Raw genomic sequence first — 26,573 nt, forward strand, 5'->3', positions numbered from 1 at the left:
CTGCCCGGGGGGGGGCTTCCCACAGTGGGGTAGGGGGTACACGTGACCTCTCTCCCTACGCCCTTACAGCTGTGTAGTTAAAAGATTGATTCCTTCTCCCGACAAATAAAGCGATTTCCGCCTTTGGGGGAAAATTATTATTTTCCCAATAGCTGGTCTAGCCAAACAACGCTGAAGTGTTAGTTTCCATCTGACCGTGGTTCCATTGACTCCACGTGCAGCACCTGAGCCAGGTGTGCTGCACTCCTGCCTGTGCAGGTGTGAATGCTTGCACGTTCCAGTGACAGTGCTGAAAATATCCTCCTTTTGCTAAGCAAAGCTATTGCAAGACAGCATATGTCAGAATTAGTTACCCCTCTGCACTGCTCTGCGATGCACGATCACTGCGTGATCGCTGCGTGATCACTGAGGCTGCTCCCTCCCGTCCCATCTCTGACTGACTGGGTGCACTGGGCAGATGGCATCTGAGAGTCAATCCGGTTTTGTAGAGAATAAAGACTCTGGAATTCTCACTTTTTAGTGCCTTTTGTTTCCCACTTTAACATTTTGTAACCATAGTGTCTGATTTCCTATGGTTTTAGGGGCATAAAACAGTAATCATGTTCACAAGCACGCTAGGTATCTTCAGACGAACGTGACATCTTCACATTCATAATCGTCTTCCACAAATGCTTGAAGTAAACGTAAGGCTAAAAGGGATGAGATGAATTTAGAGGGGGTTAACGTTGTGGTACTGTACGTAGCTCTTTTTGAGGGGATCAGGTTGCTGACTGGTGGGAATTGGACCGTGGAGGTTCTTTGCTGTGGCTCACATCCTCCCCTCACACCTTCCTGCCTCCAGCTCCTGCCCAACTGGTTGCTCCTTCCCCTGACAGAATCACAAGGATCATGGAGCCCAACACACAGGACCAGACAAAATTCAAACCTTATTCCTGAGAGCGTTGTCCCACCTGTCTCAGGTCCTTCGTCTCCCTCATCACTGCTTCCGACCTTCATCACCTCCTGGACTCAGAGCAGCCTCCAAGGATCTGCAGATGCTGTCCCACCCCAGATGCCTTCTGCGCTCTTCTTCTAACCCTGCAGAACTCCCCTACAAAAGAAGCAACAAAAAACTTGCTCCCTGGTCAGGTAGCATTCAACACGGGGTGCTTGGAATAAGAAGGAAGATCTTTGAGTAGCTCCTGTGATTAACAGAGCAAACAGAAGGGCTGGACTGTGTTGTGGATAAGAATGAGAGGAGACAGCACATATGTAAAACTCCTCTGCTGTTTGTACAGTGCTGTTATTGTTTGGAGCTGTTAGGGAACAGAACATGTTCATATATGAAAGCAGCTTTCATGTATAAACTGTCCAAACAGGGAAATTTTCACAAGATCATCAGAAAGAGCATCTTTGGTACTGGTTTATTTGTTCTCCTAAATGTTAATTTGCTGTTCAAACCATGGAAACATTAATCTCCTCCAGCCTAACCACCTTCAAAGATGTTTTGTCATATGGAAAATTCAATGCATTTTCTCAATTTTATTCCTCACCAAAGTTAGCAAAAGCAACTCGGGAGCCAAAAAGCAAAATCAGACTGAGCAAAATGGCCATCTCAGCAAATATGTGTCCCAAAGGACAGGCGTTTGTCCAGATTAAAGCAACTGTAAAAAGGATTTTAAAAGAGAAAATGCCAGCAAAACTTACTGCAAATATAGTCTTCTGTACCAGCACTGACATTTACCTCAAATTACCCCTATAATTTCCTATTCTTTCCTAGAAAGTGTTCCAGCCCTAAAGTTTTCTGCACAATTTGCCTTGTTCACTATATTTCTGACAGCATTCTTGTGTTCAGCACAAGAACCAAGACTCCTGTGGGACTGAGTATGTAAGAGTTGAGTTGTTATTCTTCTTCTCGCCTTTATTTACTTTTTCTTCTCTTTTTTGTCCTCTTTTGGCAGTATCCCAGAACAAAGGAACTACCAGTTACAGATGCCAGAATCAGCAAAATATCCCAGGGTGCAGCCACACACCTGTAGAGAATCTGGGATCAATTTGCAAGATGTATAAATAGTGCTGTAAAAATATTTGAGATCCTCACAAGTTGTCACATTTATGTGGCTCATGTTTGCAATTAACATCCTGGAATGCTTTATTTTCATAAGGATATGTTGAAAATCTAGATATTAGATACTACTGCCCACTACCATACCAGTCTAATTTTTTACTTGTTACCAAGAGGGAAAAATCCCGAACAAAGTACCAAATCTATTTTGTTTTTGGTACAATTGCAGCAGTGCAAGCTGTAGCTTCATCCATTCCCCTTGTAAAAGGAATGCAGCCAGTCAGTTCTAAATGTGTCAGAGACTCTCTGCAAAATCCTGGGGCAACTATTAGCTGAAGGTACTTTCGTGTGCTGCTATTCATCTGCCACCTGTACAGAAGTGCAAAAATTTGCAAAAACGTGAATACAGCTCAAAGGGAGACCTTAAATAAATCAATAGGATATACAAATGATTTGCAGCTTGTCAGTATTTTCCTGTCAAAGGGAAGAAGATCACCTGTTGTGACAACATATTTGCCAACAGCAGGTTTACCCACTAACTGATGTACCTATACAAGTTTTATCCTGAAAACCCTAAAGCTTTCAACAAACTGCTTACACAGAAGCTTCCCCCACTGCACTGACATGAAGCCACTTCGGTAATTAATATTAAAAGCTGCTGGAAACTCTAGGATGAGCAAAAATCCAATAAAAGTCATGAAGGTCTCAGATACTGTGAAAACAAGGACAGTAATACATTATTATGTAAGTATATATATGAGATATGATATAGTTTATAGATGTGGTATAGTGACACAACTGTGTTTTAAGACTAACGTATCTTAGTACTGTCATTTACTTAAATCTTTGTGAGCTACATAAAAATATTTGATCTTTCTAAGTAGAGCTCTGCAACTATTTTTCTCACAACCAGCATGTTTTTATTTTACAGGGAGATTATCCTGGAATTTTGAGTTATCTGGCCCTCGTTATAAGTTGATTCTTTGCACATTTAAGGCATGATTCACACCAAACATATCCAGATTTTCTCTTCTGCCTTAGCCATACCCATCATAGTATTAGAAAATATATGTTTAAAGAGCCTGCGCTTAGTGAAAATATAGACTGTATGAGTGAAAAGCCTAACTAAAGGGTTAAAAAACACAGACTATGAGTAATCACAGAGGTAGCAGACCCGGATTAATAATCTGCTCATCAAAATGCCAGATATCCTACCTATAACTGTCATGATGCATATTGTACAAAATGGGCTCACAGTTAAATAAACAGCAGAAGAAATCTTCAAACAGCTGGACATAATTTTCCACCAGGACATTGCCATTTCAATCAGATCTGTAGGTACTTTGCAAGTATATGATTTCAATGAAATACTTGTGGGAGGAACAATGCTGAGAGCATATGCAAGGTATTTCATTTCAGAAAAAAGCTTGTTTTTCCAAGTCTTTTTACTTATTATATTTTAAGATAACGTTGAAATTTAAATATACCATCTTAATGTTATCAAAGTAAACTCTTTCTGTTAGAAAACTCAACCTTTTGCTGAACTTTTCCTTAATGGGGTGTTCTAAGATTATATTTGTATGCACGTGCATGCATACACTTGTGTGTTCCTTTTGTCTGGTTGTCTTCCAGTATGGAATAAAAAAAAGATTTTGAAAGAATTGATGAAAACTCCCACAAAACTGAACTTCTGTTTCTTTTGAATTTGTTTTTGAATTGTTTATTTCATTGGTTGTTTTTTAAAACCAGGGGCCTTACCAAAGTTCCAGTGAGAAGTAGAATGATGTGAAGTTTTAGGGCATTTTACCCTTGCAGATTGTTTAAAGGTATGTAGAAATATCTGATGCAGCAACATCAAAACAGACAATCCCAAAAGCTCTAAACCAGAACACTGAAGTTAAAAGCTGACCTCTGAGGTATCTTCAACTGTTAGCTTTCAAAGCTATGTTTGCTCCAGCAGCTGAAAAGACAGCTTTATAAGGTTTATAATACAGTGCTGTTCCCTTAATTGATTTGGGGTATCAGTTTGCATCTCTCCATAAGAATTTTGGCAGCTATTTTGTGAAGAGTGCCAATCAGATTAACAACTTACGTCTGTTCAGATTAGTTTTTCACACAAAGTGCTCATTACTAGAACATTAAATACCTGACCTTTTAGTATTAAGTTTTGCATGATCAGGTTGTTGGCACTAAGCAAATGATCTGTGACTCTCAGCCTCAGCTTCTCACTGTTTTTTAGAGGAAGGCTAGGAAAGACAGAATGGGTCCTTTGTCAGGAACTGCCTAGCTATATCTGTTAAGAGTAATATACCAAATACTCTCAAGTCTGCTGTTGTTGGATGAGGATCATAAACCTGACTCTTGAAGCAAACGATCTGGCCAAATACCACTCAGCATATGACTTCATGTTCATAAATAAATGATTGAGAGGTTCAAAAAGAATGTTTCAATGTTTCAAGCAGTACCTTCCTTCTGTCAAATACGAGGCTCCATGAGGTCAGATTTCCAATTTAAATACAGTTGGAAAGAGACCTGTAAGCTATGGCAAAATGTAAAGATTTTGTTCGGTTTCACATTGCTAATCTATGGGTATTGCATCTGCTACAGAAATAAAAACTGAAAATGTAAATTAAAAAAAAATGGATTTTGGTGCCTATTATTTTTGCTGTCATTCAGTTAGGCATGTGTCATCTGCAAACTTGAGGGCCAGATAAGTTTGACAATGACTCTTAATGGTACACTCACTAAGAGCTCAACCAGTGCAGGTTATTTGAGGCAAACAGAATTCTGCTGTGTTGCCCTGAACTGTTCTGAAACAAAAGGATAATGAAGACACAGTTGGTACCATTAAAAAAGAAATACAAGGAAGTTTCAAAGAAAATGTGCCTATTAGCAAACTACTGCATCTTGCAAACAACAGAAAACATAAACTAAAACTGTGTCCAAAAGTCCAGTGCTAGAAATAATCCAAAATCCATGTGGACATATCTGTTTTTCCACAAGAAACAGAACGAAAGAAGGGGGATTCCTGCAGAGAAAGACCTTCACAAGTTATCTCTCTCCCTCCTTAGAGGAATATCCTTAGCCCACCCCCATCACACCCTCAGAGACACCAGCACATGCTACAATTATTCCAGGGCTCTCTGTGTGCTGTTTGGACAGTCATGAAACTGCAAAACAAAAAGTATAAATGATGAACTGTCACAATTGATTGATTCTCTTGGCCTTTTCTTCAATGGGGGCACTAACTTCATTTTCTCTTTCCTCAGCATGGAAGTTCATTTCCATGAAATAGAAGGAACCTAATTATTGCTGGGATCTTGATGAACCACATCAACTGTTTCAAAGCTGAGGCTCCCCTCAGCTTTGACAGGCAGAAGCATTTGGCAAACACATTCACATAAGCTTCATTTGCTTGGGAAATCAGGCTAATAATTTCAAATACTAGCAAACAGCCAACACAACTTCAGCAAAATAGGAAAAATGAGCCATTCAGCTACAACAGCAAAATAATATGCACAATTTAACATATATTTTACATGAGCAGCAACGAAAAACTCTTGCATTTTCAAAGACAGATAACACATAGGAATCTCTCAGCACATAATTGGAAGGAAATTGCAGTACTTTCTTATAGAACAGATCTGCAGACTTCTAATAAGAAAAACTGCACATACAGTAGCAATGTGAAAAGAGGCAGAAGCACTGTATGGACAGTATAAACAACTGTCTAGAAAATTATATCCTTTTTTTTATGGAATAAATCTTCTTCATCAGTAAGCCATCAAAAGTAATTCCATAAAAGAAAACAAAATCATTTACCTCTATTCATACTTATATAAAATATAAAAAGAGAACGGGAAGACATGATCCAGCTCTTGCGGATGGCTATTTCTGTTTAGAAAGATGATCCTAGATGCTAACAGTGTACTGCACTGGCTCCTGGCAGCGTAATAACTGTGCTCTCAGGACCTGATCCCATAGTAGGAGGAGAAACTACAAACGGATTTTGTGGAGACCATGCTGTACCAAGTCTTGACAACATAGCACACACAGAGGCAGAGTTAAAGATGTCGCAGTGATGATAACTAAAAAAATCACTTTGAATGGTATACAGGATGAGGTTGTTGTCCAAGCTAGCTGTTCACCAGCTGCACTGAGAACATGCTGATGGGAGAGATTCATCTGTGGTCACCAAGGCAGCTTGTACAAGCAGTGCATTCACAGGCTCCTGTGGCAGCATGAAGCTAACTGTCCTCTCAAGCAAAGGAATTGAGAACAGCATGACAACACATTTTATGGTGTCAGCTGCTCCCAAAAGCATGCAACCCCTGTTTCACTGACTAGCCCTGGCCAAAACTGCCCACGGCTGCTGCTGTTAGCTAACCTTGGCCAAGTCCCCTTGTGGATTGCAGGGGCTGCTTTTGCATAGCTGATCTGCACGTGGCAGAGGAGAATCCGGTCTCAGTAGAGAAGGATGACGGTATCTACCCACAAAAGAAAGCGCCTGACAAACACTGTCCCCTTAGCAACCGGAATGCTGTAGCTGCAGCCAGACCTCTTAGGGTCTGTTCTCTGCAAGGAACTTGCATCTTCAACCAGTTTAATTTTTGCCTAATTGCAGTGACTTATTGTGTGCATCCTCCCATGCAGCTGAGAGCTTGAGCCTAGCAAATTTAGCACCTGGCTAAATGTTTCTTCTAATGATAAAAACTTAACTGTGCCTTTTAATTATTCTCAATATACCTAAGATACATAGCAGCATGTGATCTACTGTGATTTCTGGACTCAGCAGAGCTGTTCTTAATTCTGTTTCTGAACATATGTTCTGTTCTTACTTTTAAAATAACTAGCAGAATATGTCATTCATTCTGATGGCACCGCAAGTATTCTATTGATATATTAATGACTCTACTGAATTTAAAGAATTTTTTTTCTAAAAATATATGCAACCTGCAAAATTGTTAAAAGTCACTGTTAAATGTGAAACCTATTTAAATATATTTCATGATTAATCTCTCTATTGCCTTATTATTAAAGGAGGGTTTTTTCCATAGGGGAAAAAAAAGTTCAACACCACGTTATATATAAACTAGAAGTACAGTCCCAGTTATTAAAAAAACCACTTCTTTATAAAACCACAGTAAGATTAAGAATTCTGCAGAAGGGCTGCAGAACTGAAGTTGCAGCATTGTTAGTATGAAGTACCCAGGCTTTATTTACATCTCTTATGGCAATTTAAAAAATGTTGCAAAAGCAGTTCATTAAAATCATTTTGAATTTCCTAGATTTAGTACATGATTTTGAGCATTGCCCAGATTCCAGTCTGGGTGCTATTTAGCAGGAACTACAACAAGGATTTCTGAAATGCACACACTCATCAACAGGGAACTTCACAATGAAAAAAATATAGTTTTGTTTTGAAAAAAATCAGTAACAAATTAATCTAACTTTAGTTTGAAGTACATAAAAGAAGTTGTTCACAAGCCATCAACTAACTTGCTCTCTCCCTTCCTCAAGAGCCATCTTCTTCCACAAGAAGAAACTGGTCCAGCCCTGGAACAGCAGAGAAGTAAACACGACTCCCCAAGGATATTGGCACAACTGCCAGCCTATGGTGGGACTAAAGTAGTATTAGTTTGGTATGGGCAAAGTTTGTAAGGTATGAAAACATATGATGGGGCAGAAATGCATTAGCCAAATAGCTTTAAAACCATTATTTCTGCCTGATGCGAGCTTGACTCTGGCACAAGTTTGCATTAGCCATCTAAAAGTTTTTCACGAAAAGATGTATCTTAACTTCTCTGTTGTCCAAAAAGCTTTAGGTAATTGTATGAAAGTAGAACAGTATTACCTTTGGATTTATTAAATGCCCATCTAGAGCTCACACTGTTTCTCAGACAGGCAAATAAGCAAGAGCCTTTAAGGAAAATTCAAAGGAAATGGGGAAAATATTCACAAATCCACTACAACATGTTTTAAAATGATATAAATGCAAGTTGTCAAGTTGTATTATTACAATGCTGATAAAACTGTGAGGCAACAGCTGTCTATAACGACTCTTCCTAACTTTATGCCTTCCTTGTCCTCCAGTATTAAATTCCTTTTTCATTCTCTCCAGCTACATGCTACTCCCTGTATCTAGGACCTCTTCTTTGCCAATCTCAATCTACTCAATTGCTCTGCCTTGGCAGTTCTTGTTGGCTCCCAAAATTGCTTCAGGTCCAAGTAAAAAATCCTATATTGCTCACCACCATTTCCTTTGCCAGTTCTCACAAAGCCATTGGTCCCTGTTGCTGGTCATCATCTGTGCGTTTCACTCTCTCTCTTCTACCTACACTGTCCTTGGGAGGTCATTCTTTGGCTGTGCATTTCATTTGAACCCACTCCCAAGCCTCAACTTTGATATTCTTCCAACTGTAGATTGCCTAACTTTCCAAAAGAGAAAGTCCTGAGATTACGTCACTCTAGTTTAAGATGGAATCTGGCCCTTCCTCTTTAAATTATTTAATGAGACACTTACCTGATTAATCATTTGTTGCATAACAATATTTTGGTCAAAGAGAAATCAAGACCCTATACATAAGACCCAATACATAAAATCTCACTAAGAATGAAATTTTTTCACCACTGCTAAATTTTATTAAATCTTTATTATTGTGTGACTGTTTTATTTTTATCTCAAAGTCTGTACTTGCTGTCATTAAAACAGCAAATGACTAGCCAAACTATTCAGTTACATTGCGTACATTCTAAATGATAAGCAAGAAGAGTTGTTTTTGTCATTTCTGTATATTTCTGTACATTTTACATTGATTTCAAAAGAGAAGTATAAATAATGGTCATCATAAAAAACATATTTAAGTATCCAGGTTTTGTGTCTGGGCATATTTTGTTCTATGGATGTTCCGATACTGTGCAGGGCCCTGAGTTCTACTTTGATCTTGTGCAGGTCCTCTACAGTCCAAAGATTATTATTGCATTCACATTTTTTCCTACTCAGAATATCTGAAAAATATAAGAACTACATGCAGTCCAACCAAGTATATATTCACGGCCTTTTCATATGCAGGTGTGTGTTGCATGTTAGGCATGTTTTAACTGTACAGAGGAATTAAGGGTGAAAAGTCTACTAGGAATGTATTCAAAAACTATGTAGGGCAAAGAGATATAATACGGGGTTTTCTGTGCCACCTAGTAGCAAACTTTTGGTGTGACAAATGGCTTATAATCTTTTTATGAGATTAAGGAGCTGTCTTCCCTGAAGCAGGGATCTGTATCTTTTAAATGAATTAAATGAGTAGTCTAGATGTACTATGGTCACTTTCTCCAGCCACGAAAATCCAATGAAGTCAATTTTTCCTCACAGTGACTAAGTGCAGAGCACATCTCTAGGATGTAAACCTACAGATTACAACTTGTCCTTCAGAATACGGGTAAAGCGATGATACTGATACACGCAATTCATAATTTGGAAAAAGACATAAAACAATTTGACTTTCCTCTGTAGAAAAGTTCTTCCTATAAGACATGAGGGAAGTTATTATCAAACAGGTTGCATCTTGAGCAGTACTTCTATGGTAGCTGAGTTCTGTTTTTTGTTTTGTTTTGTTTTACTGCAGGTACACTGACACCAATCTTATGCTCTACATTTGGTAAAATGGTTTGAAATGGAAACAGGTACTTACCTATTTAACTATTTAAATAAGTTAATAAGATTCACAATTAATGAAGTGTGAATTATCATACAAACTGAATAATGAACTTCTATGAATTCAAACACTTATGTTAAATGAATTAATATACAAATTCTAAAAGGAGATAACATGTGGAGCTTGATGTTGCATGGAAACCCTCTGCCACTCAAATATATATTACCACTGCTATCAGAAACAGACAAACAGAAATTCATTTGTATATTCAGGCTAGCAGACCAGTGCCTTCATTTAATCCATCTGAATGAACAGTGCTTCTGGATATCTGCCTAGGACAACCAGAGTACAATTTTCTTAGTTAAGTCAAATCTATGTAAGTCTAGACATCTATCATGATAACATGGATAACAGAGGTTAGAGCTTATATTTTGGCAATGTGATGAGGTTTAGACTACAGAATGGTCTTACTTCATGAAAATAAATAGTTTGTAACTAGTAGGCACGATAAAATCAGATGATTCACAAACCAATCACTCACACATGCTGTCAATCAGCACACTATCAACAATAACTAATGTTGAGTTTCTCTTCACTAATCGACTGAATCTCTCTATTTAATATTCAGACTAATTAGATTCAGTTGCAGTTATTTGGTAAGGTACTTAGGAAAAGGGTAATATACTTCTTGATTTTATACATTATTTTCTGTAGCATCCAGGTAGAGGGAGGATAATCCACACAGAGTTTTTGGCTAGAAAAACTAAACCTAATGAATGTACTGTTTTTCCAAATTCTTCCTCAGTTTAAAACATGCCCACTAAAATTATTGGTGAGCAGCTTTATGAAATTAATCTGTTTCATTTTATTAGAGTACCAATACTACTGTTCACTGAAATTAATGCTGTTAAACCAAACAATAATGATTGAACTAGTTATTTTTGCTGTAGTCACATAATAAAGGACAACTGATCATACCAAAATCACAACATACTTTCCTGCCATTCATAAAAGAGGAACACACTGTACTGCTGAAAAAAATAAGCGTGCTTGGATGTAAGCCAGAGTCAGTGAGAAATACATTTATGATTATAGATAGCAACTTAATTTACAAGAATCTGACTTAAAACAAATGAAAAAAATACCCTCACACCACTTTGAGAAAAATGCATCCAGATAAGCAAGACCATTTTGATCTACTGCACTGAACACGAGTCTGAAGTTGTAAGACTTGGTTTGCCAACTGCTGCCATTATACTTCCTGTATAATAAGCAAGCCATTGTGTGGTTATTTAGCACTGGACAAGCCATATCTCAGTTGCATTGATTTGGTAATTATTTGGTAATTAGCAACTTTTGGACGCAGCTTAGATCTCTGGGCTTCAAGTGTGATCAATGGCTGAAGTGTGTTGCTCATACAGAAAAAGCTTCCATTGTTTTAAGAGGGACAGATTTACAATTTCAAGAGTTAAGACTTTTGAAATGAACTTTAAACTTTACCTTGTTTGAAAGTATTTATACAAGGGAATTTTAACAGAATTATGTACCCACATGATATGATTAAGGTCAAAGGAAGTAGAGATAATCCAGCTTTATGCAAAATGACACCATACTGAGCAGGTCCCACCCAAAGGTTTTGCCACAGAATATACCATTCCTCCAAAAGTCTGCTTCTGCTTGAAGCCAGCATATTCCAATGGTATCAGACCAGTCAAATCAGCAAAATGAATATTATTTTCTTTCAGAGTTAGTGATTAGGCATTTATATTTAAGGATAACATAGTGCTCTGTGACCTAAACAAGACAAAAAGATGTGATTGAACAGAAAGAATGCAATTACAAGCTGATGTTCAGTAGGCAGAGAATAGTCCTGAGTAACTCCAGTGATAAATGATATCTAATGATAGACAAAAAAATGCACTGAGGCATAGCATCAAAGTTCAATACCAATCCTTTAAAAGCTTCTGCTTCTGAAAAGAAAATAAGCAGACTTTGTTGCCTGAGAATGACCATATATCCTTCTTAGTAATAACTCTAGTTAGGTGATCCTCATTATTTTCCCAATGCTACCTTGTTTTCAATTCTTTTAGAGGTGCCAAATTCAAAACATTTGATGAATACTTTCCATCTTTAGTGCCAAATTTCACAGTAATATTTGGGAAAGTTCAGACAAACTTTTTGCTGCTGGTCAGTATGCTTAGGGCCAAAGATAGCATCAGTAACATAAACCTATTCACATTCATCTTCCTCCATCTTTTGACTTCCCTAATTTAATATAGGACTTGCGACAAGTCAAAGTCTAAATCCAACATACCTTACGTAATCCCTTGTGGAAGCCACAGAACCATTTCCACAGGTACAGCAGAATCTGGAAATTTGCTCTGAAAACGTCAGTGCATGAAATGAAATGTGAATGAAATGTGCCCAAGTGATCCTGAAGTAACCAAAGACACCAGAACACACGGGAAACCGATCTTTGTTTTCCTGTTACATGCTTGTTTTCATTGGAGCCTTCTCTGATTCAGAGCACAAACAGAACAGATCTCTTGAAACAAAAACAATCTTAAAGCAAGTCTTTCCTATAAATCTCATATACTTTATTTTAGAAACCAAGACATGCACAGCAACAAATGAGTTGCTGTGAGGAAGAATAGTTTTCTCAATAAAGAACTGGGCAGGCACTGGAGAAATGAGATTTATTGCCAGCTCTAACACATGCTGCTGATGCTATGCTAGACACAGCAACATTTTTAGAGATAGTCCTCATACAACTGATAGAGGGAAAAAAAATAAAGCTCATGGCTTGTTTTCAAATTTTTTTGTCAAAACAATTTTTCAGGGGTTATCTTTCTAAATTTCAAAATAATTTTTCAAACATCATTGGAAAGTTTTTTGTTTTTTTTTATGGTTTGGATAGGAAAGAGACAAGAAGAAAAACGAAAACAAGCTTTACTTTCATATGTGCATAAATTAAGTTTGTAAAGTAAAAAATTCAAAGGATCTGACTTCCAGGCTTCTAAAAGCATTATCCCATATGGCTTACATTTTGCTCAAGGAAATAGATTCTTCTAGCAGGGGACAGCGAGAGAAAAGCACTCAGGCAGCGTGTTCAGCAGAGTCTAAGCAGCCTCTGACCTGCAAAGCTGTGTTCCCACGCTGATGCATGGTGACAGTACAAAAGTGTGCGTAGGAAGAGAGGGTGGGTGTGTGGCTTCTGAATCCATGCCAGTGCCATTCCTCTGGCAAAGTCCCCTCTCAGGGAAGCAGAGCTGCTGCAGAGGCTCCCGCACGCTGAAAGCTGCAGCTGTGTGCACAAAGTACTTATGCTAATTCTGCACAACCTGGGGAAAGATTCGGGGGCGGCTGTATCACCAGCACAATGCCTCTGTTGAACATTCCCCAAACAGAATCTATTAATATGAATGGAGAGAAATAATAAATGTATTTTTATGATAATATTTCAACGTGCCCAGGTTTATTCACTGCCCTTTACAACACTGCTGCCGTTGTAGCACAGAAAGTGCAAAGAGTGCCACTCCCTGAAGAGTGAGCTCTGGGCTGTCACCAAACACCAATTCAAAACAGGCAGCTACAGAAACTGCAAGGAAATAATACATTTTTTCTTTTATCACGTTGCTTGCAGTTTCTGCTTTGACACCGGTAGCAAGAATAAGTACCGAGAAGGGAAATTTAATCCACATTCTGAGAAATGTGATTTTCAGAAGGCAGATCAAATCATATTCTTAATACGTTGCAACAGTGCTCATTACCAAGGACTGCTTCATGTAATAACAGCCATGGATTAGACCCATCTCCTGAATTTTATCCTAGGATCAATATTTCAAAGAATTACTATCATTGACATTTGGGGCTTTTTTTCCAAAAAATAAAAAACTTCAAGTTATATTCATCTGATCCTCAGTTCTGTTGGAGGTAATTAATGCACATAAAAAGTCTGCCTGTCTTCAGATATTTCTTTTAAATAATCTGCTACATAGCTTTACAGAGTATATTTCATGGCCTGGCAAGCAGAGAGAAACTGCTGTTGTAGGACCCTTTTAGAGCTGGGGAAGGCAATGTTAAACAACTGCTAAACACATCCACTGTGAGACTGTTTGCAAAAGAGTTATCTAATGCTAAATTGGACGTCAGGCTTTTTAAATAATATATATATGTGTTAAACATGGTGAACTTACAGAACCTGTACCAAGATAATTATTTATCCAGTGCTCATTAAAAATTTTAGTCTTTAACAGAAGCAGGATGGAATCATTACTTCAATGCTATATAAAATTACAGGGAGTTTTAATTCTGTATATACTCCATTTTTCATCCTTGAACATAAATTAATTTGCAAATGCAGAATGAATACATCTTTATATTTCTGCCAACACCCACGTTAGTTCACTGCTGCTAATAGAAAGACTATCACAAGTGCTGAGGTTTGTAGTAGAAGAATTAAAACCTGCCATGTCTCTGGGTGGCCTGTCATGGAAATCCATAGGAGGAGTTTTTAAGAAATCTTGGATGGAAAATTATAGCAACAATTATCAGCTTCCAATCTGTGTTCTCACGAATTGATGCAGTGACATGTATTTGCATTTCTCTGATAGGGAATGATAGAGCATGCTAATAGCTTTTAAGTAGTCTAACAATTATTTAAATTCAGGTTAACCCTAATTACATTTTCTATTAAATCCAGCAAGTGATTTCCCCACCTCCAGTGACAAGAGCCTCTTGGTGAGGCCTGCACACAGAAGTCCCTCCAGTTTGTCTCCTATCAGGCCCCACTGCGGAAGCTCTGAGTATGCAATGACTTCTGAGCTCCTGTTCCTTTCCCCAGCCCTAGGAAGCTGAGAGATCAGAAACGATCAGGACAGGAACTGTTCCACAGCAACAGAGCTCCACTGATCCTCTTCGACCTGACAGCTTAGCTGCAGCACTGGGCTCATTCACCAGACCCAACCCATGTGAATAGCCCAGGATGCAAACTCTGCCATAGAAGTTGGACACAGGGCAAACGGTGGAGCTGCAAGAGGACAGCAATGCTGGCTCACGCAGCTATCTTTGTGCAAACTCTGATTTGAACCTTCAGTAGAAGGCTACTGAGGCTGTGTCACATCCCTATGTATAGCAGACATCTGTAGAAGCGTTCTCTCTTCCCCTTCAAAACAGGCAAAAGGACCTCTTTTGCTGAGCAGAGCTGATGAAGATTTGCTCTCCAGACTATTTTGTGTATATTTGTTCAGCAAAGAAACACAAGAACTTAAGAAAAATAATTCCCTCTGCATCAAAAATAAATAAATAAATAAAAATTAAAAAATTAAATATTCTAGAATGTCAGCCCTGCATCATCTTTACCCTGTAATTCATTTATTACTAACAGATAGTTATTGAAACACGCACGTGATTCATCTCTATTAGTTCAGTGAGGGTTTTCTTCAGGAAGTCTTGACATGGTATAATCAGAAATGTGGCCATTGTTCACTCTCACTGTTAATTAATTTAATTTAGATTTAAATGTATGATTAATTTTAATACTGTGGGGCATTAATTATGTTTGTGTTCAAATGATCGGTATTAACCTAATTAGTGACCATAAAATTCCCAGGCATAGCAATTAAATCAGAATTAAGATCGCAAATATTTTCCTAATGGAAAATTTTGAGTAGAAAACTAACACGCTCAAGGGCTACAGCCACAAAGAACACATAGCTTTTGTACAATTACTTGCATAATGAATTTGTGATTGTTGCATAAGATAATAGCATTTGTAACACGATGTTAGAAACAAATCCACACATAACAATTAAGATACAGAGTTACTTAAATCAAGGCATTTAAGCATCACCGAGCACACATAAATCCTTTTAGATAATGTACTTCTCCACTTCAAAGGCAGAACAGAAGCCCTGTCCCATTCCCAAGGCCACTGAAAGCTGTTCTATGGACAGGACCAATCCTCTTGACAGCCACTTATCCTTCATGTCCAGTTCACTGCCAGCAGCCCCATTTCCTGGGGTTCCTTCCTTCATGCTGGCATCTTCCCATCCACAGTTTGACACAGGAAATCCTTAGTGCAGAGGCTGCAGCAAGCTGCATCACTCTAAAGCATGTAACTCAGAAATTTGCTGTCCTGGAAAACATAGGCCAGAGACGCAGACTAGATGAGTTGAATAGAGAATGCTGCAGCTAAGTCACCACAAGATAACAACTGATTTTACAAATAGAACAACAATCTGCAAGAAGGGATCTGCTCCAGGAGACACATGGCCTTCACAACCTAAGCACTGGTCTGTTCTGAAGTGCTTGCACACATGGTGCCCAAAGAAAACCTCCTAAATCCACTTTCTTTGTCAGAAAGCATTGCTCTGTTGTTATTCTACACAGCTCTTCTTGCAATTAAATGACACTGAATCATTAAGTGTTCCGACTGGATAATGCAGCTATTTGTACCTTAATCTGACACTCCTTTCATTTACTCTGTTATAAAAAACTTTCTCTTACATTACTTGTTACAAGAACTATCCCAAACCTAAGCCATTTCGTTATAGAGGGAAAGTATTGCTTAGTATGACCCCCACAGGCTACCTAACTGTTCCCAGGTACTGAGATGACTGCAACTGAAATATTTATTTAACACAAAAGCTTTATGTTTAGTTGTAAATTGATCCTTAACTGATAGTATTGTTTGGTGAATCCATACATAGGTCTCTTTTAAATGTTTTTTTGCATGCCAAGCATACAAAAATAATACTTGGAAATGTAATTTTCAGATTTTGTGGGACTTCAAGGTGAACAGGAACAAGTACTATTGTCTTGTCACCTTCCATGTCTTGGTTAAACACTTTGCATATAGCTGGTAACTGAAATAAAAAGCATCAGGTCAGTGCAACAGTTCTGTATGGCATCTTATCAATTACACATTGTCGCCAAACACACAGCAGTTCTTGAAGTCTGAGGCATAAAACACAAAAACAGAGGATGTGTTCCTCCAGAGCTACACTGTAATAATATATGCATAATATAAGGATTTTCACTCTGAAACTGTAGCTTTTTCACTTCTAATTTTCTCCTATAGTTTTTAATTAAGTTATACGATTAAAACAGAGACAGTGGAGACAACACTGAAGAATTAGTGCAGATGAGTTACAAAGGAGTTGCTGTCTACGGTAAACTTCAGGTTTACCCTCAGAAAGAATTTGTACGGATTTCCGTTTTCCTATGTCTGCACCTCTACATTAACTGTAATGCATGTGCACCTGTGCCTGAGCTTGGGAGTCAGCACACTTCATGTCATGGTGTTGTCCAAGGTGGCTCTACAGGTGGGTGCACTAATGGGTGGCTGTGTTCCAGCACATGCCAGGGACTGCTCACCATTTGGTCTTTCACTCCACTACTTTCAATGTCATGTGACAGGCTATCACTGAAGGTAACATTAATGCATAATAGAATTGTCCTAGGCTGGAAAGATCACTAGGAAATGCTTTACAGAGAGTCTCATGACAGTCATATGGTATTGGGTTTTGGGGACTGATCTCTTAAAAAATCTGTTTCAGTTTTCAATATCCCAGCATATCCTGCAAGACATATCAGTTTCAAAGACTTGTACTGCACCAATCTCTACATAAATGAAGCTTTGTGTTGTTTTTTTTTTTCCTTCCCTCTCCCCCCAGTCATCTTTAGGATGAAAATCTGTTTTGGAAATCATACTATAGAATCATAAAACGGCCTGGGTTGAAAAGCATCTCAATGATTATCTAGTTTCAACCCCCTGCTATGTAGCCAACCACCAGACCAGGCTGCCCAGAGCCTGGGCACATCCAGCCCGACCTTGAATGCCTCCAGGGATGGCGCATCCACAACCTCCTTGGGCAACCTGTTCCATTGCGTCACCACCCTCATTGTGAAAAACTTCCTCCTAATATCCAACCTAAACCTCCTGTCTCCATTTAAAACCATTCCCCCTTGTCCTATCACTATCCACCCTTGTAATTAGTTGTTTCTCCTCCTGTTTATACGCTCCGTTCAAGTACTGGAAGGCCGCAATGAGGTCTCCCCAGAACCTTCTCTTCTCCAAGCTAAACAAGCCCAGTTCCCTCAACCTGTCCTCATAGGAGAGGTGCTCCAGCCCTCTGATCATCAAAATCAATTTACTCTAACCAAATACTGTTGTGTTTGCAGCCCTGGATTTTTGAAAATCAACAAGTTAGGTCATGAATAATTTTTAAAATTCATTATCACAATGAGAAATCCAAAGCCAACTTTTTGATTTATATTTATTAACGGAACAACTTTATAGCTGTATACTTAATTTTGAGGCTAGTGACATAAAATGTTATAAGCACTACATATGCCTGAATTAAAATTTAATTTTAGGTAGCATCAGTCCCTAAAATGCTGCTCTGTCTCCTTCAATCACACTTTACTAGTTCAAACATCAGTTTGGCTCCAGCACAGCACTCATATCAAGCTCAAATGGATGGGTCTAAAAAGACCTTCTAAACTCCTATAGGAAAATGGTTTCATGCTTGCAAACACTGAACTTAAGGGTGCATTTAAGATATTAAACTCATAATTCTTGCATATCAATATTGCATATTGATTTTGATATTATTTATTAATATGAAACTTCTCACTGCTTTTCCCTCCATCACCAGAATTATAACATCTAGACTTGAATGTTTTTAGTTTAACTTAGATGTCAACAAGTGGATCAGCACCACGTGAATAATCAAATGTGCAAAACAGGAAATGGAAGGGCTAAAAGCATTATATAGCAATGCAAACACAGACAAAGCACAACAGTGATGTGGGTGCCCGACCTACCATCTTCTGTTTTGCTTCATTCTGCTAGCAGAGCAAATGAATGGAGATGCATTCAGGGACACAGTACCCAACCCAATCCACATGCTTGTTTTGGTTTTCAAGACCATTTCCAGTGAGAGTAATCTAAGACATCTTTAAATTATTCACAGTGACCAGCCCTGCACATGACTGAGACCATTGGGAAGCAGCCTACCTTTGCAGGCTTCCCACAGCTATACAGGAAGGTCTCTGGGGTGGGTCAGCAGGACCATCACATTCTTCCAGTCAGTTCCACGATGAATTCTGAGGAAACAGGTTTGCTTCCTGCATAATGAGAGTTATAAAAATAGTTATGCATTGCACACATCAAAGTACTGGGAAGTTTCGTATTTCTCAGTGAAAAAAAAAAAAGAAAGAGTACTCGCTTTTGTTCTTCCATCAAGAAAGAGCAGCTTTATAAATCCATTTTGCCATTATTTGGAACAAACCCAGACACATAATCGTATATATAAATTCACCTTTGAGTCAGCGTCTCGTGTTTCAGCACTTCTAGTCACAGCAACTTTCAGAACAGTACATCACCCATATGCTGCATATACATCACTTACCTTCTCAGTAAGTCATGAGATGAATGCTAAAATCCAGAATGCAACCTCAATCATTCCTTGGCTTTTTTAGCAAATCTTATTGATAACGTTAGTCAAGAATGTATTTTAGTATGATAGCAAGAGTAATTTCAAAATTAAAACAAAAAATTATTGAAATGAGGAAGACTATCAAGTGAGAACCACTTGCAATATTTACACAGGAATCTCTAAACTAATGGTAGAAAACAAAATATATGCAAACGCAATAAAGAATAAACTCATTTTACTGTAAACTGCATGCAATGAGAGAGAGAGGTATAAAACCATTAGAGATTCAAAATGGCGCTTTTCTTTCAAGACAGAGTGTGTTGGTTCTTTTTGTTTGTTGAGTATTATCATCATCCTGCCTCCACACCCAGAAAATAGTTTCAGGATGAGGTCTCCAATAGAACAGATTTACTTAAAGCACATTTGCTCAGTAGATAGAACAAAATGGAGGCTGGCCAGGACTGATAACGAATGCATATCGTAATCGTTATCCTTGCAAGCTCGTTATTCAGTGTCATCCTTTGAACTTTTTTTTTCAGATTAATTCCTTCAGATTAAAAGAGAATAACTGACAAAGCTTATTGAACTTCCTGCAGCACATGATCGAGCCCCTTTACTTCTATAATGCTCAAATAACTAGCATTTTTGCCCTTCAAGACTTGTTGCCTGCCACTTTAACTGTGTGGACAATGCCTGCATTACTGCATGCCTCAAGCATCTCTCAAACCAAACGATGACATTCAATCCTAAGTCACCTTCATATTCCACTAATATGATGCCCCCCCTCATAAATATTACAGGAACAAAATTTAGATCACAATGAAAAATATTAAATGAGACTGCAAAATGATTTGAATATCCATAGCCATACAGACCTTCAGAATTGCTGCTTAATGACTTAAGCATACTTTTCAAACTGCATTCTTATTCAAAATCATCTGCTTCACACTTATAGCTTGTCTCTTTCATTATCTGCTTCAAAGCATCACATTATAAACCATACCAGTTCTGTTAATGCTTTATTGACAGAAAATGCTTTATACTTGGTGTTTCATGTCTTCCAGAGGTCAGGAAGGAAGGAGGATTTTGCTGCATTTCCAAGGAATCTGGCCGACGATGGTTGTAAATGTTAATAACTAGATGAAAAGTTATACCTGCCCTTGCTGAGGGCTCTTAATGTAATCGCCTTTCTTCCTTCCATTAGGTTAGAGAGAAAATTAATGCTATAACTCATCTGAATAGGAACCTCAGGAAAGCTGTCAATTTGCAGCTTGTGACTGAGCTCAGAGGATGCCAGTTTTGAATTGGTTGTGCTCTCCCAGCCCAGTCTCTTTTATTTGACTTTGAGATTTTGCATGAAGCAAAGCTGTTTTTCCAAGGTGCATTTTATAGATTAAACAGGGAAGTGAATCTGAGGTGCGTGATCTAAGTCAGCATAGCTCACATTTTTAAATGTAACTGTCTGCCTCGGTTCTCCAAGAGGAGTTTGTTCATCACGTCATTCCTTTGGCAATGATTCTTATTTCCTATCCTTCTTCTATTGATAAGGAACTTAAAAACCAGAATAGCAGTAAATTGTGTAAATTAGAATTGTTCATTTCACCTGTATAATACTTTGTGGGATAAATGAGTATAAGGAAATAATTTCTCCCATCATTTAACCACTTAGAAGAAGTGCCCTTTTAGTACAAGAGACAAGTATCATATGAATGGTTTAAGACCAGAAACAAAGATCTGTATCCACGTAAAGGTCCACTCAGAACTCAAGAAGGCAGAGATGCCTTCAGGAGGAGCACCCAATCCTCACATCACACAACTGAGCAGCAAAAGCCTTCTACAGACTTTAGGAGGAGGCAAACCAGTCAGGAGCTGAGCTGCCAGCTGTGTAGCAGAACACCTGCCAAGCAGCTGTTCCCTCTTTCCCAACACATATTTATAAGCAGGTGATTTCATCTTATATTATTTTTGGTTGACACTCTACTTCCACAAAATACATATACTTAGTTCTTATGCACAGAAACAAATCTTCAGGTATAGAACTTTTATTAAATCCATTTCAGAGAATTTAACATAAATTTACCAGATTGTTTTAATATCACTTTAGAAAGTTTGCTATCTAAACTAGCCAAGAAACCTTAATAAGTTGGATTTCCAAATGTAATCTCTAAGGGGACCCACTGCCTTAACCATTTCTTGCATGGTTAGATCTGCTGACAGCTCCAGATGTTTTGCATCACTTTGACAGAGAAAATCTTTGTTTTGTTCTTAATCTCAGACAGATATTGGAATGAGAGCGATCTCGATCTGCTCTCATCATTCACAGTGTCAATGACAATGACCTAAACTGCCTCCTCTGATCAGATTTATCTCATGACCCATCTCAAACGTGAAGTTTTGATCACCACCTCCAGAACTGACACCAGCAAGGGAAACAATAATTTCACAGCAAAACAAGGAACTGACTTGTGATGCTTGTGGGACTCCTCCACTACAGGATATTAGAACTTCATACTGGGCAACAGAACTTTGGAAGAGCTCTCCAGAGACAGCACTAATATTTTAGGCTGTAGCAGACCAAGTCTTTCATTTTTCTGCATAGTGGAAATAATATACAGCAACTTTTCCCCTATCCAATGCCTAGTGGTTACATGACAACCAAATGTGTCAGTTTTCAGTTAGCCCTAACATTTTTCAACAGTTCATTAGTGGTACCTCTTTCATTTTATTCACAGAAAAACTCCAAAAAAACAAAGCAGGTTTTGGAGAAGATGATGAGTAATTTGGTGGGTTGTATTCAGTTAGTGAATAAAGATATCCTTGCTGAGAGAGACATGTTTTCCCCATTTATTCTTCAGTCGATTGAAAACTGCTTTTAAATATTGTTATTGTACAAGTACAAGCAAGGAGACAGGAAGGGGTAGAGCTGATATAGTTAACTGGACTTGTGGACACCCAAGCAAACCATGAAGATGAGAGCTATTCAGGCACACTAACGCTCTGTCCTCCCTCCAGTCCTCACTGCCCACTTTGGTCTAAATGCTGGTCTATACTACACATTAACCTGTTTGTTTGCAGTGTTTGACCAGATACCATGCTGTGTATGACAGGTTGCCCAGCAACTTAAATTCATTTAACAAAATTTAATTTCCTTTATATTATTATTTTTATTCCATATAAAGGTAAAAATTCTTACATTTTGCTACCAAGAAGGCATGTCATTTGGTAAAACTTTCAGTTGGAACAAACATAACAGCAACTGAAAAAAGGAAAGGAGGGAGGAAGGCATGTTAATAGACCAACGTTTTGACCCAGCTTTAAGTTACAGCTAAGCGATCAAATGTCACAGTATGCTGATTATTTAATCAACCCACATCTTCTCTGCTGTTCATGTATTATTCTATCAGTTGAGGACCATCTGCCCCGACAGAAAAATGTTCCTACAGTGTACAGAATATTTAGCTGGCATGTAACTACCACTGCAGTTGTGAACACAGGAAAGCCCGACAAGCTTGGGGACACTCAGAGCAGCTGTAAGGTCAAGAGAGAACTCCCATCTCAAGCAGGAGAAAACAGCTTTGTGAATGACAGTCTGGCAATGTACTCAAAAGAAAGAATTTTGAAAATTCTGTTTAATAAGTGCAGGTCATTGGTGGGTTTTATCATGAATAGATGAAAAGAAGTGTAAAGGCTCACTAAGTGCAATAAGTAACATAGAGCTCATGCCGAAGGGAGATAATGTTATTTGACTACTTGTTTTTTTTTTGTTTTTGTTTTTCCCACTATGACAATACATAGAAAATTGTGAAGTTTCCTAAGTTGCTGAAGTTAGATATGATGAGGATTGGCCTCCTCATCATTTTCCAACCAAATATTGCCTGTTATAGAATCCTGGCCAGCACTCCAAATAAGTAGGTAGAAACAGTGCATATGCTGTAAGAAGAAAACAAGCACTAAAGCAGCCAAAATTTCTTTGGGCATTGTTTAGGAACAATTTTTGGAAGAAAACATCTCTAGTTGATAGCTCAGTTATAAATCTTGATCTGTTGCCTGGTGCTCTTTAGTCTTGCAGGCTGGTACAGAGCGCATAAACCCAAATCCAGATTGGCACTCTGAATACTGCTAAAGAGCTGTCAGTAAAGCATGGACAGATCCACCCACCAGGATGAAAAACCGCGCCCTGGCAGCTCTGTTGTCTTTTTACTGAATTCCTTGGAGAGGGACCAGGAATTTCCAGTGGGACTGGAACTAGGCCCAGTGTGCCACAATCTCATAAAATACAACTGCCTACCGGTTAAACAATGCCAAGGGTGTCTTGTTTACTGACTAATGAAAAAAGAAAAAGCGCTCAGATGCTACTGCTCGGGTTTACAGGATGTAAGTTGGCCATATTAATTAGAAATCAAGCTATCACAGGATAGAGATGAGCCACGAAATTTGGTTTGGCTGCAGTTCTGTATATGCAGTATATGAAAAAAATGACAGTACAAGAATAACCATAGGTATTGGATGAAGAAAAAAGTCTGCATTAAATTATTTCATTATAGGTATCAATGTGTTAATGGAGATAGTTCTTCTTCTGCTATATGGAATATCAGACTATAAAATTGCTTAGGTAACATAAGTGCTTTCTATAGCAAAGTATGTGCTGACTCAGAACAGCTCCATCATACCTCAGCAGGAGGAGCAAAGTAGGTCCAGAAGTAACAACAAGGGCTGGCTAAGGGACCAGCAAAGCCCAGGATCTCACAGAGGAATGCTTGTGATGTAGTCCAAGGAAAGAAACAGGAAAAAAAGAAAAAAAAGCGTAGTGTTTCTTCCTGTGGACATGCACAGAGCAGCAGATATTTCCAGGCTAAGAATACCATCTTGACTTTGTCCTAGTGGAAGTTTTTTTGTTTTGTTTGTTTTGTTTATTTTCCTTCTTCTAGGTAATTCTTTGAATTCATACAGCATAGTAATAAAGTTCTAGTCTGCAGCAAGACAGGATATGCTTCTGTAGACAAAGAAACAAAGGAAAAATAAATCTGCTTACCCTTAGAAGCCTCAGGTATGCAGGGATCTCCAGCACAACACTCTTGCTTCCACTGCCAACCCTTAAATGAGGTCTGAAAAGGAGTGGATCCTGACTCCACCAAGCGCAGTCTCCCAGGCACATTGCTTGCACCTGAGCTCCCATAGATTGGTCCTGCTTTCCTAACAGGTACTCAATCACTGCTTCAAGCAGTGACTTAGCATTTCTGCTACAGTAGACAAACATGCTTCTTTGACCAGCACTAGTTATCTGTAAAACCATTAAAAGATTTGCTTGAGAACAGCCTATAATAGAAAGCTGTGACAGCAGCCCTCCAAGTATATTATCCACGTAGTCTGCCATCAAACCTTTTTCTTCATGACCTTTAGTACTTTTCTTGCTTTTCTAATAGGAACATTGTGCCACAGCATCACAGATCTGCAAATCAAGTTAGAGAACATCAACATCCTCTGGCTACTCCTAAAAACAAATGAGCTTTGTTTGATATAGTTTTTGAAGTTTTTATCTGATATATACTGTGTTATAAAACTCTAACTTGGCTCTACTCCCAAATCCATGCTCTTAAAGAGAAGCTCTACCTCCCACTTTTCCCAGCCTGCTAGTACCTTGCCTGTCCACAACCAGCTTTCAGAAATTCCTACCAGAACTCCTGAGATTGCTTCTGACAATTCCCTGTGCACACAGAGGTGCAGACAGTCAGGCCTGGCTCACCTTAAAACAATTGTCTCAAGTCTTCCCCAGGTTGTTCTCTCCCTGTCTTAGGCTCACCTTATTCCTTTCCTGCTCATGTTAGCTGCACAAGCCATCTGTTCCATGTATCTCTTTTTCAGTAAGGACAAATGCATAAGAGGCACCAGATGCCCAGTTTCTCAATATCATCTGTAATAAGCTCTTCTTCTTCACTGAGAAGCAGGCCAGACCTTTTCCTGGTCTTCCTGTTACTAATGAGATAATGGCTTTTTGGTGTAGCAGAAATCTAGTAATTGCCATGAATGAAAAATGGCACCCAGAATACGTTCTTAAAATGCTTCTAAGAGCTGATTTCAAGGGAAGTTATTTCTTGTGGCCTTCGGCTCAATTAAAGAAGCATTTTGAGGTGATCAAAGCAAGGGAAGTGCAAAACAATTGTGTAAAGCTCACTCTGATGGGTGTCCCCCAAAACTGGGTAGGAAACGAAAAAAGAAGGTGCTCAATGCAGCCATGTTTCCATTTCCCTCTTCCCAACATGCTGATCACGGACCAAAAAAGTCTCTGGAGCACACAGCCTGCGCCTAAAGAAAATCCAAAAGAATTTGTAATAAAGATGGAGAGAACAAAACTTTCCTGACCTTTCCCTGATGCCAGTGAGATGTTTCTTCCCAGCAGAAGCGAGCTGCTACCCGCCATGCCTGCCGTCAGCTGGAGGAACAGATGGCTCCGTGCTTCAGTTCTAACTGCTCGCTCAGCCACACAGCACAAATTGCACTAACTGCCTCACAGCGCGAGCAAAGAGCCGTGCGCTCCTCACGTCCTAGCTGTGAATCACTGAGACCTCTTATCATTATTCCCACGTGACAGGTCAGTCAGGAACCTACCTGCATGGAGAAAGGAAAGGGGAAGTGGGAGCACAGTGCAGGGGAACGTTTGAATGCTCTGCAGGTAACTGCAGGTGCCAAAGAGCTGAGTTGTCCCTGGTTTGGTTTTTAAAAGGTTTCCTATGTACAGTGCCACTTTTTGGAATAGTATCTCTTAGCACAAAAAAATGCATGCAATAACATAGAATCATAGAATGGCCTCGGTTGAAAAGGACATCAAAGATCATCTAGTTTCAATCCCCCTGCTGTGGGAAGGGTCACCAACCACTAGACTCGGCTGCCAAGAGCCACATCCAGCCTGGCCTTGAATGCCTCCAGGGATGGGCATCCACAACATGCCTGAATTTAACAAGGCTTTGTATCCCGAAACTGGGAAGAAAATGAAACTATAGAAAATCCCACTCTGATAAGAGCCAAAGACACTGAAACATGTTACCCCACATACCTCTGTTTTGATGTTTCTTGTGTGAGTTGGGCTTCTCATATATGTTTACCTCAGTATCACCCACAATGTGAGCATCTGAGAAGTTTGTGCAGAAGATGAGTCCTGGCAAAAAGTTCCAGTTTAAGAGACTGCTCTAAACCTTGCAGAACAAGATGATTTATGAGATTTATTTTGCTGAAAAGCCCAAATGCTTTGCTTTTGGAAATGGAAGGCATCAGCATTCTGACCACGGAGGACATTCAGCCTCAGTTACGTTCCTTTTGGTTAAAGAAGGTTTGGCAAATTCCCATGCAAGAGAAGAAGCTTAAGGTTACACATTTTCACTTGGTTTGATCACTTCTCTGCTGCATACCGAGTTCATTTTCATTATTTCAACAATTTCA

The 26,573-nt window shown here is 38.8% G+C and overlaps 1 long non-coding RNA gene across 1 annotated transcript; it reads right to left on the bottom strand.

Moving 5' to 3' along the window:
- Positions 1-6: 6 nt before the first annotated feature.
- Positions 7-25,961, bottom strand: LOC116216302. The gene is made up of 3 exons (XR_004158810.1): positions 24,172-25,961; positions 18,719-18,828; positions 7-1,090 (listed from the first exon to the last, which is right to left on the bottom strand). It is a non-coding gene; the product is annotated as an uncharacterized LOC116216302 (long non-coding RNA).
- Positions 25,962-26,573: the final 612 nt, after the last annotated feature.

The sequence above is a fragment of the Meleagris gallopavo genome, chromosome 2, assembly GCF_000146605.3.
Source record: "Meleagris gallopavo isolate NT-WF06-2002-E0010 breed Aviagen turkey brand Nicholas breeding stock chromosome 2, Turkey_5.1, whole genome shotgun sequence".
NCBI classification, from domain to species: Eukaryota; Metazoa; Chordata; class Aves; order Galliformes; family Phasianidae; genus Meleagris; species Meleagris gallopavo.